This window comes from Anser anser, assembly GCF_964211835.1.
Source record: "Anser anser genome assembly, chromosome: 1".
NCBI classification, from domain to species: domain Eukaryota; kingdom Metazoa; phylum Chordata; class Aves; order Anseriformes; family Anatidae; genus Anser; species Anser anser.
In genome coordinates, this window is record NC_139720.1 from 149,071,021 (window position 1) to 149,086,285 (window position 15,265).

The window sequence follows — 15,265 nt, forward strand, 5'->3', positions numbered from 1 at the left end:
CATGGAATGTATTGTTTACTCCAGTCGCTTCTAGTTCCACCACCTGGTGTTGGACATGTTTGGCTGCCATGGGCTTTCTTCACTGAAAAAGGTTGTGTTACCAATACTGAATGGCTGTTTAAGTCCAAAGTATTTATCTGAATTGTACACAGTTCCTACAGCTAGACTTATCGAAAAGCCATAGAATTATAGCACACCAGAAATGATGGGTTGGAGGGACCAACAGACTCCAAACTCACAGTCAAACTGGATTGCCACTGGGTCAAATCAGTCATGGCAATGATCAGCGTGTAATTTGCTTTATTCATGATGAAAGTAAACTATTGGTTCACATTCTGTTCATTGTCCTTTTCAGCAGGACTACTTCTCAATCATTTGGTTGCCAGACAGTTCCACTGCACTGCACCTCATATGCAAAACTTGATGCTTCTCCTGATTGAATTTCATACGGTTTTCAGTGGTCCAGTGCTCCAGCTTATCAGGGCCTGCTCTTTGTTCCACTAGTAATACTCTCTGATTTAAATTTGCTCAGTGTACACTGCAAAGTCATCCAGGTCATTGTGCTAAACAGTGAGGGTCCCAGTATCAACTCTAAGGTACTCTGCTAGTTGCTGACCACCAACCAGACATCAAATCATAATCTATTACACTTTGAACCTGATATATCTGCCATTTTCAACTCACCAAAGAGTCCATACTATTTTCTGTATTCTTCAGAGACTTAAAGGCAAGATTATTTTACTCAATTAAAGTAAGTTGACGAGGAAATAAATTACTTGTGGGTGCTTTTCTGCCATGCCTACTCCATATAGTACCCTTTTAACATAAGGCAGGCAGAACCAGACCTTTGTTGAAGTTAATGGAAAATGTGTAAGGAAATGGAGGTAGAATGGAAGCAATCATGTTATTGTGGCTAAACAAGCTACTACTTCTCTGCCACGCTGTGATAAGACCTGTGTATATGCTTTTAGCCTCCTGCAATTGCAAAGTGAAACACATTAGATCAAACCACTAGTTCAACCACAACTCCTTGATGGTGATTTTCTTATGCACTGTTTCATAGTGGTTTAAGCTAATGGATTTTACTTACCAAATGGATTCTACTAAGGTGTGCACTTTGCCAGTTACCACAGTTCAGCTGTTGAGGAGTAATTCAATAACACAAGGTAATTAAATCATATTTGACCTTGTAAGAATACCATATATAAGGATAGAATTTTACCTCATTATTAAAAACTTTATTAAGAAGATCAGATCGAATTTTTATTGTTGTTGCCTTGGTATGCTGAATCAGACTTAGAAGTGCCTGAAAGTAGAGAATGTTATCTTGGAGGTTTTAGTAACCAGCTTAACTGTTAGACACTCTACAGATTTAGATCAAGACATACATACATGTATTTTAATAATAAATAGAGTTACCTTCACTCCTTTTATTTGCTACATATTTAGGCATATAGCTGTTGTGACATGTCTCTGGAAAAAAAAAAAAAGTTACATATTCCCATGTTTGACCTATTTATCAGCTGATAATTTTTTAATAATTTCTGCTTTTTCTCTTTCTGTTTTTGTATTATCCATACTTGCCATGATGTAATGTTTGCTGTCCTTCTCATGAGATATATTTTTCGTTCTATTTCAAAACTGAAGCATTCCAATAACAATCCATTAATAGTAACACTTAGCAATTTGTTTGCCTTTTCTGAGATGCAATCAGGATATTTTTAAGGAGAGCAAACAATACATTTTTAATATGACCCATGCTGAATAGTGAAAACATGTTCCAGCTTTGTACAACTGCTGACTGTGAAAGCTCTCACACAGGAGTACTATAATTATGTTTTAGGAGTGTAACTTTTTAGATATTTTGATAATTCCATTCAGCCATGAATGACATGTTTGGCTTACTTACTAGAGATGGAGATTTGGAGAGGGATTATAATTCCAAAAGATAATTGCTGGATAGACTTGGCCAAAAGAATTAAGTTGTACTTATCACAGCACTTGTCTTGTTTTTAGGATCAATTTAATCTAACTAAACAGTCAGTAAAATTACACATGCATCCTCCCACCCACTCATTTAGGACCCAAAAAAGGAAGGTATTGAAGTATCAAATGCATGCTGTGTTTCTCTTTCCGAAAAAACTTTTGATCTTTCACTGAAACAATCGTTTCTTGCTAGTTTAAAAGGATTTTGTTTTGTTGGCTTTTGCATACGTATGTTTTTTATTTCTTCTGGTTTTTAAAGAGCTACCACTCTATTTTTAATAAAAAGCCATAAAATGTTCTTCCACTAACTTCTTTCTTTGTGTGAATGTTATTGATAGTTCGATGCCTTAGAAGTTTTGCCAGTAGAGTTCACAGAGTTCAAGCTAAACTGATTCTTATGCAAAGGGTAGTTTCGGGCAAGTTGGAAAGAACATCATAACACAAATATTTTGAGTCTGTAACATTTTGAGTCTGTAATTGGGGAATGTCTTCAGCATGTTTCTACATGCAATCTGTAGGAATTGCTATTGAGACAAAATGATCCGAAGAGGTGAGTCCATTAGCTGTTTTGTACTACTTTAGCAAAACTACAAAAATCACTCAGCACATTCATTTGTTATTATATTAAAAAAAAAAAAAAAGATCACTGTCTGCTCATCTTACTGGTTGTACTCTACCATCTGTGCTTGTAAGAGTAATAATAAGCAATGAATTGCATATGCCATCTGTAGTCAGATCTTTAATAACAATTAGGTAATAATAATCCCCAAGAAATCACTTGTTAACTGTGAATTGATTAAATGTAATTATTTCTGTAATAAACTCTAATCAATGCTTTACAATGGCGATAATGTTCCTCCCACACACACACCTCCTTTTTTTTTTCCATAGTATATGCCCCAGCATGTTTGAGCAGCTGTGCAGGAAAATGACTGATTTTCCTGGGTTAATGACTGATTTTCTACCTAATCAAAATCCAAGACATGGTCTGCTAAGTTTGTAATCAGCTTTTATAACTTTTTTTTTTTCCCTGAACCAGGTACAACGTAAATATAAAGGAACGCTTGGCAAAATGAGTTACTTCTGAGTGATTCCTTATAAGCTTTAGGATGAACAAAAATCAAGTATTCAAATAAAAGGCACATTGCAGCACACTGCAGTATCAATGTATTGTTCTGTAGCAAAGGTGTTTCCCCAGAAAACTGATGGTAAGTTTAAATCTTCTGGTGGTCTGTTGATTTGTTTGTAACTCCAGTATTAAGGCTCCAGCTTTGCAAAGACTTAGGCCCTCAATCAGGTGAAGAAGTCCATCATGTACTTAATGCCAGCATATTCCTGACTTCTAATGTAAAGTGCTCTAGTGATCTGAATCTTTATGCTCATGTTTAACGCTGCACAGATGAGTAGGGTTTTATACACCCACAGCATATTCATTTGCTTAAAGATAAACTCAAGAAGCAGCATCTGTGAGATAACGAGCTAGATCTGAATGTCAAATCGTAGAATATATGTTCTGACAAAAATGTCTTGAGAAGAGTTCAGACATGCCTCTCCAAGATGAAATATTATATTTATACAATATACTGTGGCAGTATAAAAGGGAGAAAAGAATCTTGGTTTAGTTACTATGACAATATGAATCTCTTTTTTATGACTAACGTAATTAAATCACATACACAGCTGCAAAAAAATCTTTTGGATTTTTTTTTTCATTGTAATTATTAGAGATGCATTACAGGAGGAAATGCGAGTCTCAAAATCCATCTTACACTAGTAACCAAATAGTCATTAGATGAAAGAGATCTTGAGTCCCTCCAATCACCTGGTAATCCAAACGTACACCAATAGTCCAGATGCATAGAGTACTATAAAATTAGAGGAGAAATTAGTCCACTCTATCACACACCATGAATTTAGTTGTGTACAGTTTCTTTAAGTGCTCCCTAACCTGGTCCTCCTCCACCAAACAAGTCTTCCTTGTTCCTGACTGTCCTTTTGGTCTCAGGGGGCTGATTCCTAAAGATCAGCTTTAATAGTAAACAGTAAAGCAAAGATGGCATTTAGTACCATGTCCGTTGTCACCAGGTCCCTTGCCCCATTCAGTACTCAGCTCATGCTTTCCCTATTCTTCCTTTTGCTGTTTATGTACTAGAATCCTGTCTTGTTACCCTTCATGTCCCTTGCCAGATTCAACTCCAGGTTAGTTTTCCTAATCCCATCCCTGCAAAGTCTGACAACAACTATATACTCCTCTTGTGTCACCTACTCCTACGTTTAGCTCTTGTATACTCCCTTTTTATATCCGAGTTCAGTCAGGAGCTCCCTGCTCATCCATACAGGCTGACACTTTTGCAGATTTTTCTACCCATAGAAATGGCCCTTTCTTGAGTTTGGAGGAGTTTATCCTTGAATATCAGTCAGCTTTCCCGGACTCATCTTAACTCTGTGGCTGTATGCCATGGAATTTTTCCAAATGGATTTCTGAAGTTGTTGAAGTCTGCCATCCTGAGGTCCAGGGCTGTGGTCTTACTTTTTGCTCTGCTCCCTTCTCTTAGGATCCTGAACTCCACCATCTCATGGCCACAGCTGCCTTCAGCTTTCATATCACTGAGAAGTCCTTTCTTGTTCTTGCTTGTTTGTTAACAAGTCATTTCCTCCCTGTGTTTCTAATTTAAAACTCTCCATACCAGAGGGCCAGCCTACTGGTGAAGATATTTTTTTCCCATTTAGTCAAATGGATCCCATCCTTCCAAGCAGCTTTGGACCTTTAAAGAATGTCCCATGGTCATAAAAAAACAAAAGTCTGCTGCCACCACCCACTGAGCAGGTATTAACCCACAGGATCCATTGAGTCCTCCTCAGACCCTTCTCCCTCATCAGCAGGATCAAGGAGAAGGCCACCTTGGTCTTCATGCCCTTAACTATTGCCCCTGTACCCGTGCTTGATATTTTCCAGATCAACTCTGGCCCACACAGAAGAGTAACAGGGAGTAGTAGTTGTCAGAGGGCCAGACAAGCTTTGCCAGCCTCTCTGCAACATCCCAAATATGAACCCCTGGCAAGCTGTAAACCTCCCTAGATAACATGTCTTAACAGCAGATGGGGCCTTAGTCCCTCACTGTAGTGAGTCTTCTACTCACTATCATTCCTCACGGTATCCTAATGGTCACAAGTCACGCAGGCTCAACCGCCAGATATGCTCCGTTTGCTACAAGGACAGTGAACCTATCCTGTAACTGTAAGCCATGAGGAGAGGTAGAAGACCTCCTCCTGCAGCTCTTTTACCTTACAACACTGCTCCTTGGCAATTATACCTCCTGCAGGCTAGAAGACTGTGTGCCCACAGGGCCACAAAGATGGTGAAAGGACTGGAGCATCAGTCAAGGAGAGGCTGAGAGAGATGAAATTGTTCAACCTGGAGAAGAGAGATCTCGGGCTTCTTACCAATGTGTATAGATACCCAAAAGAGGTAATAAAGATGAGGGAGACAGACTCTTCTCAGTGGTGCCCAGTGACAGGACAAGAGACAATGGACAGAAACTGAAACACAGGAAGCTCCTTCTGAACATCATGAAACACTTCTTTACTGTGTGGGTGACCAATCACTGGTAGATGTTGCCCAGAAAAGTTGGAGAGATACACCTTAGAGATAATCAAAGCCTAACTGGGTCCAGGCCTGGGCAAGCTGTTCTATCTGACCCTGCTCTGAGCAGAGGGATTGGAGTAGGTGACTTCCAGAGGTGCCTTCCAACCTCAGACATTTTTTGATTCTGTGATAATGATATTTTAGGAGGGAATTTTATACCTCTGGAGAAAGAAAAGAGGACTTGCAAAGGAACAGTGATCACAACTGACCTAAAATTGTTAAAAACAATGATGTTTCTCCAGAATGTATACATTCATGAGGTGCTTCTGATTTTTTTATGTTGATTTTGCAAATGAAAAAGTCTAAAATCAACCCATTTGAAATATCTCAAAATCAAAACTTTGAATTTCTTTTGCAGATGTTTGTTTTCAGTTTTTATTTGCTTTGTAAGATGAATTTACAGTCTTGCAACTGGCCTCCCAGATTTGAACCAATTTGTCCTTGCAGCTAGATCAAGAATTAGGTGGAGCAGGAGGAAGATATTACTCTTATTATGCTCAGAGTAAGAGCATTTGTTCAGGAGGGAGATCTATACAGAAAAAAAATATTTTTCTTTGCTACCCTATACAGTCCCAAAAGAATTTGTTGACAAGGATTATTAATATTTTTACCATATAAAATTTGTATGCCTCTAACAGTAAATATTATTTTTGCAATTCATGGAAGATTATTGTTAAATATGTAAATAAACTGCACACATTACTTGCCTGCAATGCTAATGCAATGGAAATCACATTTACTTTTTATTTTCAGTAAGCAACAACTTAATCCTAAAGTGAATCTAAATTTTATATATGTTTGTACTTCCATTTTGAGTGCATATCAAGTTGCATTTCAACTTCAAAAATGAATACAAGTCTTGCTGGAAATGCTTGTTCCATTCACATTTAAAAATGAGGAGACCTCACATTCTTTAAACTCACAGTCCATCTGTTCTGTATTTTCCTGGTAAGTCCCATGAGATTTTTAAATTCATAGGTCTTCCAGAATTACTCTGCATATGCTAATTGTTTTCAAGCAAATACTTCGGGTGTACAGATGTCATGTAAATGCTAATACAATGACATTATTTCCAATAATTTTCAATGCAGTGGAAATATTTCCTACACAATACTTAATATTGTTTACACTCAGTATTACTCATTTTTTATATTTTCATGGGTATGGAAAACAAAAGAGGGGGAGCAAAAGTACTTATCAAATGTCATATATAAACTTCAATTTTTTCTTAAAATGTCTATTTTTATTTTAAAATATATAGGAAAATTATTGCTTTTGGCTTAAATTCAGTCTCAAAAATGAACTACATAATAGGTTTGTAATTGGAGCTTACACTAAAGTCAGTCCCAGCATCATTATTTTAATGTCACTTTCAAAAAAGAAAACACTCAGAAATAATTGTAATTTTCTTTTATAAAGAAAATATTGCAGGTCCATGAACTGTTTCTGTGTAGTTTTTTTCTGCTCTAAATAATACACAGATTATTGTGTTAGATGGAGGTAGATATAGAAACCCTTGAAGAAGCATGAAGGATTTTTTTGAGAAAGTTTTCCTGATTCAGCTGAAAATATGGTACCAGATCACAGCATAGTTTTTATACCAATGCTTTTAAAACATTTTGCCTGTTTTCCTTCTGTATCTACAGCAAAATGCCTTACCTATGTTTTCAAAAATTAAATGAAACAATGGATCATTTAATTTATCATAAAATTTGCTGTTTCAGCAATCTGACATGAGAATGTATGAGCCCTTTTTCCAACAGCACAAGCCAGCATAATTAGTAGCATATCTGACAGGACTAAGGGAGGATTAAAACAATATACTTAAATTTTCATAGAGCATCACTAGTTTTATAAATAATAGTATGGAGAGCTTATTACCTTGCTGTGGACTTCCAATTTCATCAGCAACTGTAAAGTACATCAGCTTTAACAGATAAAAAAGGGAAAATTCATATCATTTTCCAAATAGCTCTCTACCTATCACAGTGACAGCCAATCTCTTTATACAGAGACTCAGCTACTTGATTCTCAGAACCTGCAGTTGCAGAGTGAGGTATGCATTTTCCCAGGTAGGTCCCTGATCTAGAACAGTATATGTTGCAAATTACAGTTTTACTTTGCAAGATAGGTAACATCAGAAGGACCAAACAGTTCCTAGCAAAAAGAAGTCATCTGTATATTTTCTTTTGCTATGGTTTACACAGTCCAGAGGACAGACTAGCCATTATGAAGGTTTTCAAAAGGTGGTTCTCTGTTTCAATATATGTTGTTTTACATTATTGTTGATTACATAAATATTGAAACTAATGACATTTTTAGACTATAAGTAGTCCTATGATGGTTAATAGTACTGTGGCTACCTGTCTGGTTTTAATTTTGGAGACTTTAAATCTTTCTTCTGTTGATATGGTGGGTTGGAAGACATTACAGCTTGCTTTTGCTCATTTATTTCCCTGTAAGTCATTGTGAATGTGGTGGCATAACTCTTAAATGACTCTCTCTGGGCTGTACAAGCAAGAAGGTTTTGAGGAGACGATAAGAGGTAAATTTATCTTCGTCACTGAGTGAAAGAGAGGCGAGTAGACAGACCCATATTGGGGTTTAACAGAATAAATTGTAATAAAGCAGGCAGTGGATGCCACTGGATAACACTGGATGCTCAGTCTGGTAACACACCGCTGGCCAGCAACAGAAGGCTATGGTTGAGGTTTCCCACCTTAACCTCACTTTCCACTATGGACCAGAAAACAGCAGGAGGAGTTTTCTGGGTAGCACTGAGAGCTTCTGTGACATTGCTAAGCAGGTCAGCACATGCATAAAATCTCTAACACTTTTTTGGGTGTCAAGACACCAGCCCAGGCAAGATACCATGATGGAGCTTGGGAAGGAACAGTGCCGGGTACCATGTTAGACTATGCAGATGTGTACAAGTCAGCGTCAGATGGAAAGGCTTTTCCACAATATTTCCAAGAATGTGAAGAGAGATGGTAGGTGAGACAAGCTGCTGAGAGGAAGTAAGAGGAAATTCAGAGAGAAGAATCTCTAAAAGATTCTAAAGGAGGATTCCTTCCCTAAATGAGAGTAACGGGTGGTGAAATGATTCTTCAGAATTGGAAGGGGAGAGAAACAAAAAGTGGATTTTGAGGTTAATTTTTCTGGGCTATTTTTCTTTTTCTATTTCATTTTCAAAACAAGTTTTGAAAATCAAATAGCAATGCTGGAATGCTTCCATAATATTATGGAGCTAAAATTACAGCATTGACCTGTCTCACGGGACAAACTCATAACTCCTGCAGAGCAATGGTAAAACACCACAGTCAAGGTGGCAATCACAGTTAGAGCAGCCAGAAGCCAAATCTGTCCCAGATTTCCCCCCCTGATGTTTACAACAGAGGCACTGGTTCACTCAGGTGTGGCCACTGATCTGCAGAGCAGCTGATGAAGTAGGAAAGAAAAACCTTGTCTTACCCTTGAATGCTCAGCTGTTCTTTGCATGAAAAGCCATTCTTGGTCAGTGACTCAGATAAATTGTCACAAGGATGAATCTAAAAACCAACACACTTGGCAGAAAATTTGTGCGAGAGGTGACTATGCAGGGATGGCAAAAACAAGAGAACCAGAAAATCTCATGGCTAAATCATACAACAGCCAGTGGAAGTAACAGCCAGTGGAAGATCAGTTGAAAGCAACATTTTATTAAATAATTAATAGGCAAAGTATTTTTTTCTCATGTATTTTTATACTGTATGCCATATGTGCCCTGCCTGATGATTCTCAGGAGGAATGAGGTGATCTTTAGGAACCAAACTGCATGCCAGACATGAAATTGTTTTCCGCTGCAGCCTTAAAAGAGAAACACTTCTCCAAAAATCTAGAGATAGAGAATACTTTTTTCTTTACTCTTTCCTTTTCCACAAATTCAGACTCTCAGGTGGCACATACCTACTTCAAATCCATGGGGGGGGGGGGGGAATAATAAACAAAAATTGTTCATGTAGCTCTGGGTTTCCGCTCCTTTCCTCAAAGCTCTACCTTGTAGTGGTAAAGCTCCACCCTTCTTCACCACAAAATTAACATATAATTCATTTTCTTCTTACAGATTTATTGGAAAATTAAAGAATGAGAATAATTTGTGGGAGATGCGCATGATAACTTATACACCAGTTCTGGGAGAATTTTCAAGGTAAGTAGCACAGTACAAAAATTACAGATGTTCTGACTCAAAAACCCAAGAAAGCTGAAAGCCCAAAGGCATTTATGAAATTAAGAGCTAGGGCTTAAGTGGAAGTTATGCTTTGAAATTTCTTACAAATCTGGATGATGCCAAATCTGAGCCACCCCCTTGCATGAGAGTGGCCCAAGAGGCAGAGGGCAGAGTATGTAATGTCTGTCTGTCCCCAGCAATTGGCTGGTGTTTGAGGGCTCTCTATGTTAGGAGAAGCTGATGGTGGAGTCAGATACTCATTTTACGCAATTCTGTTTGTAGTCAGAAAAAAATCATGTGGACAGACCCCCCTAAACCTCATTGCAAGGTCAGCAGGATGCATTTTCTTTGTTGCCAGTTGCAAGTCTTTCTTCACTTCTCCCACAAGGCTCTTATTTTGTTCAGAATTGCATTACTGGTGCCTGTGCTGATTGTCTCACTGACATCCAGTCCTTCTTCTTGCTTTCCTCATGCTGCTATTTCTCTGTCTGCACTCAACATGTTTCTGCTGTTTATCTTTCACATTCACATCCAACCAATCCCTCCTACTTCACAGCTCCAAAGGGTATTTTTTCAATTGTATTACCTAGTCCCTGCCCACTCTTACGCAGTAGCTTCTTTTGTTTCAGCTATTATTAACCTAAGGGGAATGTAATTGCCCTCTCATTCAGCCTGGAAGTATGAAATGGAAGTGTAACCACACAAAATGAGTGCAGTGGTGGATTTGGCATAAATTCTAGGTAAAAGCTGATTATCACTGAAACAAATTATCTAGCTGCAGGGACAGAGTGGAAGTGTTGAATTTCAAATTGAACAGACTCAAAATGTATTAAAATCCACTGGATATGCAAATACAAGTGGAAATGTGAGGCTGCACCTATACCAGAAGAAAGGCACAGGGTTACCTCAGATACAGACTTTATATGTATTTTGACAAAATGTTGAACATGACTGAACATTCTGTGGAGAAAAATCTCATGGCAAAAGATGTATCAACTGCTCCTACTCAATGAAAAGAGCATATATGATTTTCTTGTTAATTTAGCCCCACTAGCCAGCTTCATCAAACACAGTGCTTTCTTCCGCTGTACTCAAGATGTATGTGTCAGAAAATCAGAGCTGGTATGCAGTGTGTTGATTGAGACTTCCCCCACACCCTCCAACAAAGTCGTGCTTGCAGATAAATACTTCTCTGTTTCTGTGTAGGTTGTCGAGAGCTTTCAGAGTAGTATTATAGCAAGGAAATACAGCTCTTACAGTGTGATGGTTGTCAGAAAGGTCTCATAGATCTGCAAACAGAGTGTTCATTTCACTGAATTGATAATTTAGGCCTAATCCCTGCCTTCTACATGAGTGTTTTGGTTTGAAGCAATAGTGACATATTGAAGGGCTATTTCCTCAATTGCCTCCTCGTATCAGCCTGATTTGCAAAGTGGTTTTGTTGCACGTGAGGGAGATTCCTTTCCAAGGATGTAAAGTTTGAATCTCTGTTCTAGATGCTCATATTACAAATGAGACAGAAAAATGCAGTCCACACTGGGAATGTTCCAGAATGACAGGGAGAAAACCAAGCTACCGATGGAGAAGCTGGGAGTGTCTAGCGAAAGACCCGCCAAGTCTAACCTCTCTGGAGGGTTTGTTTCCAGGTGGGCGCTGCCACAGTCGTCTGCTGCACAATTGTTCCACAGATTCCTTCTTTGAACCCTGCCAGGTACCTCTGAGGACTGGCAAAGGGGATTTTGCTATTGAGTTTTACACTGTGGCTTCATTCCCTCTCATCATTTGTGTTCTGAATGTCCCGATTTTTGAAATTGCACGCTTGCTTATCCTCTGGATGAGATCTAATCTTATGCGAAATTCAAACAAGATTGATTACAAGATGCATCAAGTTTGGGACATTTGGGCCAAGCTGCAAAATAAAATCAATGCCAGTTGCTGCTTTTCATAATCTGGTTACTTCCTGACTGAGTGATGCTATTAAAATGCTTCATCTCCAAGTAATCTTATTGGCCTTCATATTTGTACTATGGCTGACAGGATTAGCTCTGAAAAGCACTTACGCATTACCTGTGATATAAACAAGTAGATTAGTGGATGGTGCTTTGGACTCACATTTAGCTGAAGTTATTATTTTCTTTGCAATTTATATACTGGATTGGAGGAGCAGAACATATCCTTTTCTACAAAGAAAAAGAATCTCACACGGACAGATATTCTGAAAAACAAAACAAACAAAAAAAAACCCACACCTGTTCTCAAAGGCCTTTTTGAACCCTTGCTGCGAGAAAAATCCCTTTTCCCCTGAATTTTTGGCAACAGATTATTAGAACACCTGGTGCTGGTGCACCTTGTCCGGCAGCACACTCCATATAGTGCAAGGAAACAGGCAGGTCACAGGCTGTCATGGTTTTCCCCCACTGTGTCTACTTGCTAACTGGAAAGTGAAACCATTCCTCAGACTGAATTTAATCCCTTTGCTAAGTAAATTTTGCTCAAGACCCTAACTTTCCACAAAGAGTACAATTCAGGATTTCAGGAAACTATGGCTTCAGTAAAGATTACAATGACTGGGAGATTACAATCTCTTGGGAGATGTGACACATTATACATCTGATATGTGGTCTGTAATACATCATATATGATATTGGAAATATATACAGGCAGTGTGCCACACCTCCCAAGTATATATTCATGTAAATATTTATGTAGATCTCCAATATATACATATATATGTATGTGTTTTTTTTATGTATGTATGTATGTATACATGTATATATACATACATGTATATATATGTATATGCACACATAAGCTAGAGAGGACTCTGTGCTAAGGACCTCTGTTAGTCTGGTACTCCCTTTCAGTTGGCCTTTCTCTGTAACATGATAAGTCACTTGATATCCTTGACATTGTCATAATCCGTATTCATCAGTCTAACTACAAAAGGGATACGCTCTCACTCAAGTAGTTCTGGTCATACTATTATAGCAAAGATTCATTAAAGGGTTTATTTTATTGTTTTCCTTGTATTTACCAGTAGAGGAATATTCTTCAGCTTAAGACACTAGGTAATACACAAATGCTTGGTTCTTGTGGCAAAGTCTGTTTTCTAAAATGGGGTATTTATTTTTCTGCAGTGCTAAGCATTCAACCTTTTGTAGCTTCCTTAGCTTAGGTTGCTGAAGTTATTTTGAGATCAATGTTCATCTCCTATTTAAATCATATGTCTGCTGGTTCCCATCCAGCTTGGGTCAGTGATTCTGTCATAGACATGAAACGAGTTCTTGGCCCGAGCCAATTATTCCTGTTGAAGAGGTTGTCACGCTACGTGGAAACAATAGCAGTTCCTTTGGCATCTTTCCTACCAGTCTCACTGGAGACATTACAGAAGAGGTGTACAGAATGATTTCTGCAAGTCAGGGCTGAGAACGGCGATGCCTTCATGAAAACACTACTGGGGGGGGGGGGCATACCTTTCACTCCAAAAGTGAAAGAGCTAAGCTACATACCAGTTATGACTCTAAATTTGTATTTGCTTACAGATACATTTTAAAGTTAAATTTTGTAAATAAAGATGGTGACTTTGCAGCTGTAACAAATCATTAAGGAAAATAAGAACTACTGGAAATTAAAACAAAGCACTTAAAGACCTCTAACTTAGCAATGGCCTTCTCTCTTTTAAAGTTTTCTTCCCTGCTTTATGAAATCTTTGGTCTACACCAATCCTTTGGTTCCAACACACATAGCATTAAGCAGGCTCTGACTAACTTCTATACTTCTATCAAGAAGGTGATGGGGTTAGTAGATGCTGACAAGCTTTATTGTGTTACTCTTTTTAACCTGGAGGAGTCTCTACTCCTAGGGTACATTTTAGCCTTGACAGCACTAGGCAGCAGGAAGCCTTTTATTTATTTATTTATTTATTTTGTCAGATTCACACCTCAGATTAGACCTGGAGACCTGAATATATTTTTTAACGCATGTGTTGCTAGTGCATATTTTAACTTCTGGCTTACGTGTGCAGGGTACACCTTGTAGTGGGAACAGAGTGGTGCAAGCCTCTTCACCAAGGTGACATCAATGTCAGGCAGCACAAGGGGACAGCAGGCACCGGCCACCCACCCCGTCCCTCAGGCACGCTGGTGCCCTCCCTGCACTATGCTAAGCCTCTGCTGAGCCGGGGCCAGTTCCTGCACCTGGCTCACACGCTGCCCTCTGCCCAAGTGAGATCCTGGGGAGCTGGCTGCGAGTATCCTGGGTGCGAATGGAATGCCTTGGTCGGGAGGAAGGGTTTCCTTCCTGGAAAATGTACTGTGGGTAAGGACAGAGGTTTCGTGCAGCTGTCACCTCCCAATGTGAAGCTGCGCAAATATGCTGGATCTGCTGCACTGCCTGCAAGGCGTATTCCCCCTCTGCTTGCCTAACTCATGGGTATTCAGTGCAGGGGGGCAGAAATAAGCTTTGTAGCGTCAAGGGTTTCGTGCCTGCTAGCAGACTGCAACCCCATCCCCAAGGGAGGCTTTGATGTATTTCAGTGAAAGTCGGGGAGCTAAGTGGAGCTGATAATCTGCCCTTTTGCATGATGCTCCAGAAGTTACCTGAATACTCACTAACTTAGGAAACAGTGTGGGCTCTTAATAAATAAGTCATGGAATAAGCCTTGTACCATTTATAAGTAATGAAGGTGGAATGTGCCTGATAGCATGGGTCCATTGGTTAAAAAATAATGCTTTAAAAGGACACTGCCACAGTCAATAGGCCACAAATATGAACTTTATTCTTACCCATTTGTAAGTGTGTGCAGGTCTCAAAATATTAACTTACGTGTTTGAAGAAACCTTATCTTTCTGTAGCAAATAAAGCAACATTGGTTTTGTGAGGAAAAGAAGAAAATTCAATATTAGTATTTCTGCAGTCATGAGCTTTCCTGAGGAATAATAAATAAGGCATAAATCAGAGAGTGATATAAAAACAAAATTAATATCCGGATTTTTGCTAGGTCATTATAAACCACACAACTATGTTTCTTTTCATGATTTGAAAAAGGACTTCAGGTTACTCACTAAAACTGTGATTTCAGACTTCAAGGCATGTACGTATGTCCCTTCCCAATGTGATTTATGAAAGAAGCAGTGGGGTTTTGTGTCTTCGTGAAAGAAAGACACTTCATTCACTGTCTTCTGAATCTGATGGTTCTGAGTGCAAAGATATTCTGACACTCTCAAAGGGCAGCAGAAATCTGCAGATGAAATACAAAGACCAAAAATATAAATAAGAAGTACTTTGGAAGTGTGCTATTATTTGATTATTTAGCAGCTGAAATAAATAAAAATAAATAATAACAAATGTGTAAATATTAATATTTTTCCTACCTAATGGCCTGAACCTTGTGGTAAAGTCAAAATTTCAGACAGAAAGCTAGATAC

At 38.6% G+C, this 15,265-nt stretch overlaps 1 long non-coding RNA gene across 1 annotated transcript; it reads left to right on the top strand.

Annotated features, from left to right (window-relative positions):
- The first annotated feature begins 9,130 nt into the window (after nucleotides 1-9,130).
- Nucleotides 9,131-12,486, top strand: LOC310892492. Its single transcript, XR_014578180.1, has 3 exons — nucleotides 9,131-9,219; nucleotides 9,735-9,818; nucleotides 11,336-12,486. It is a non-coding gene; the product is annotated as an uncharacterized lncRNA (long non-coding RNA).
- Nucleotides 12,487-15,265: the final 2,779 nt, after the last annotated feature.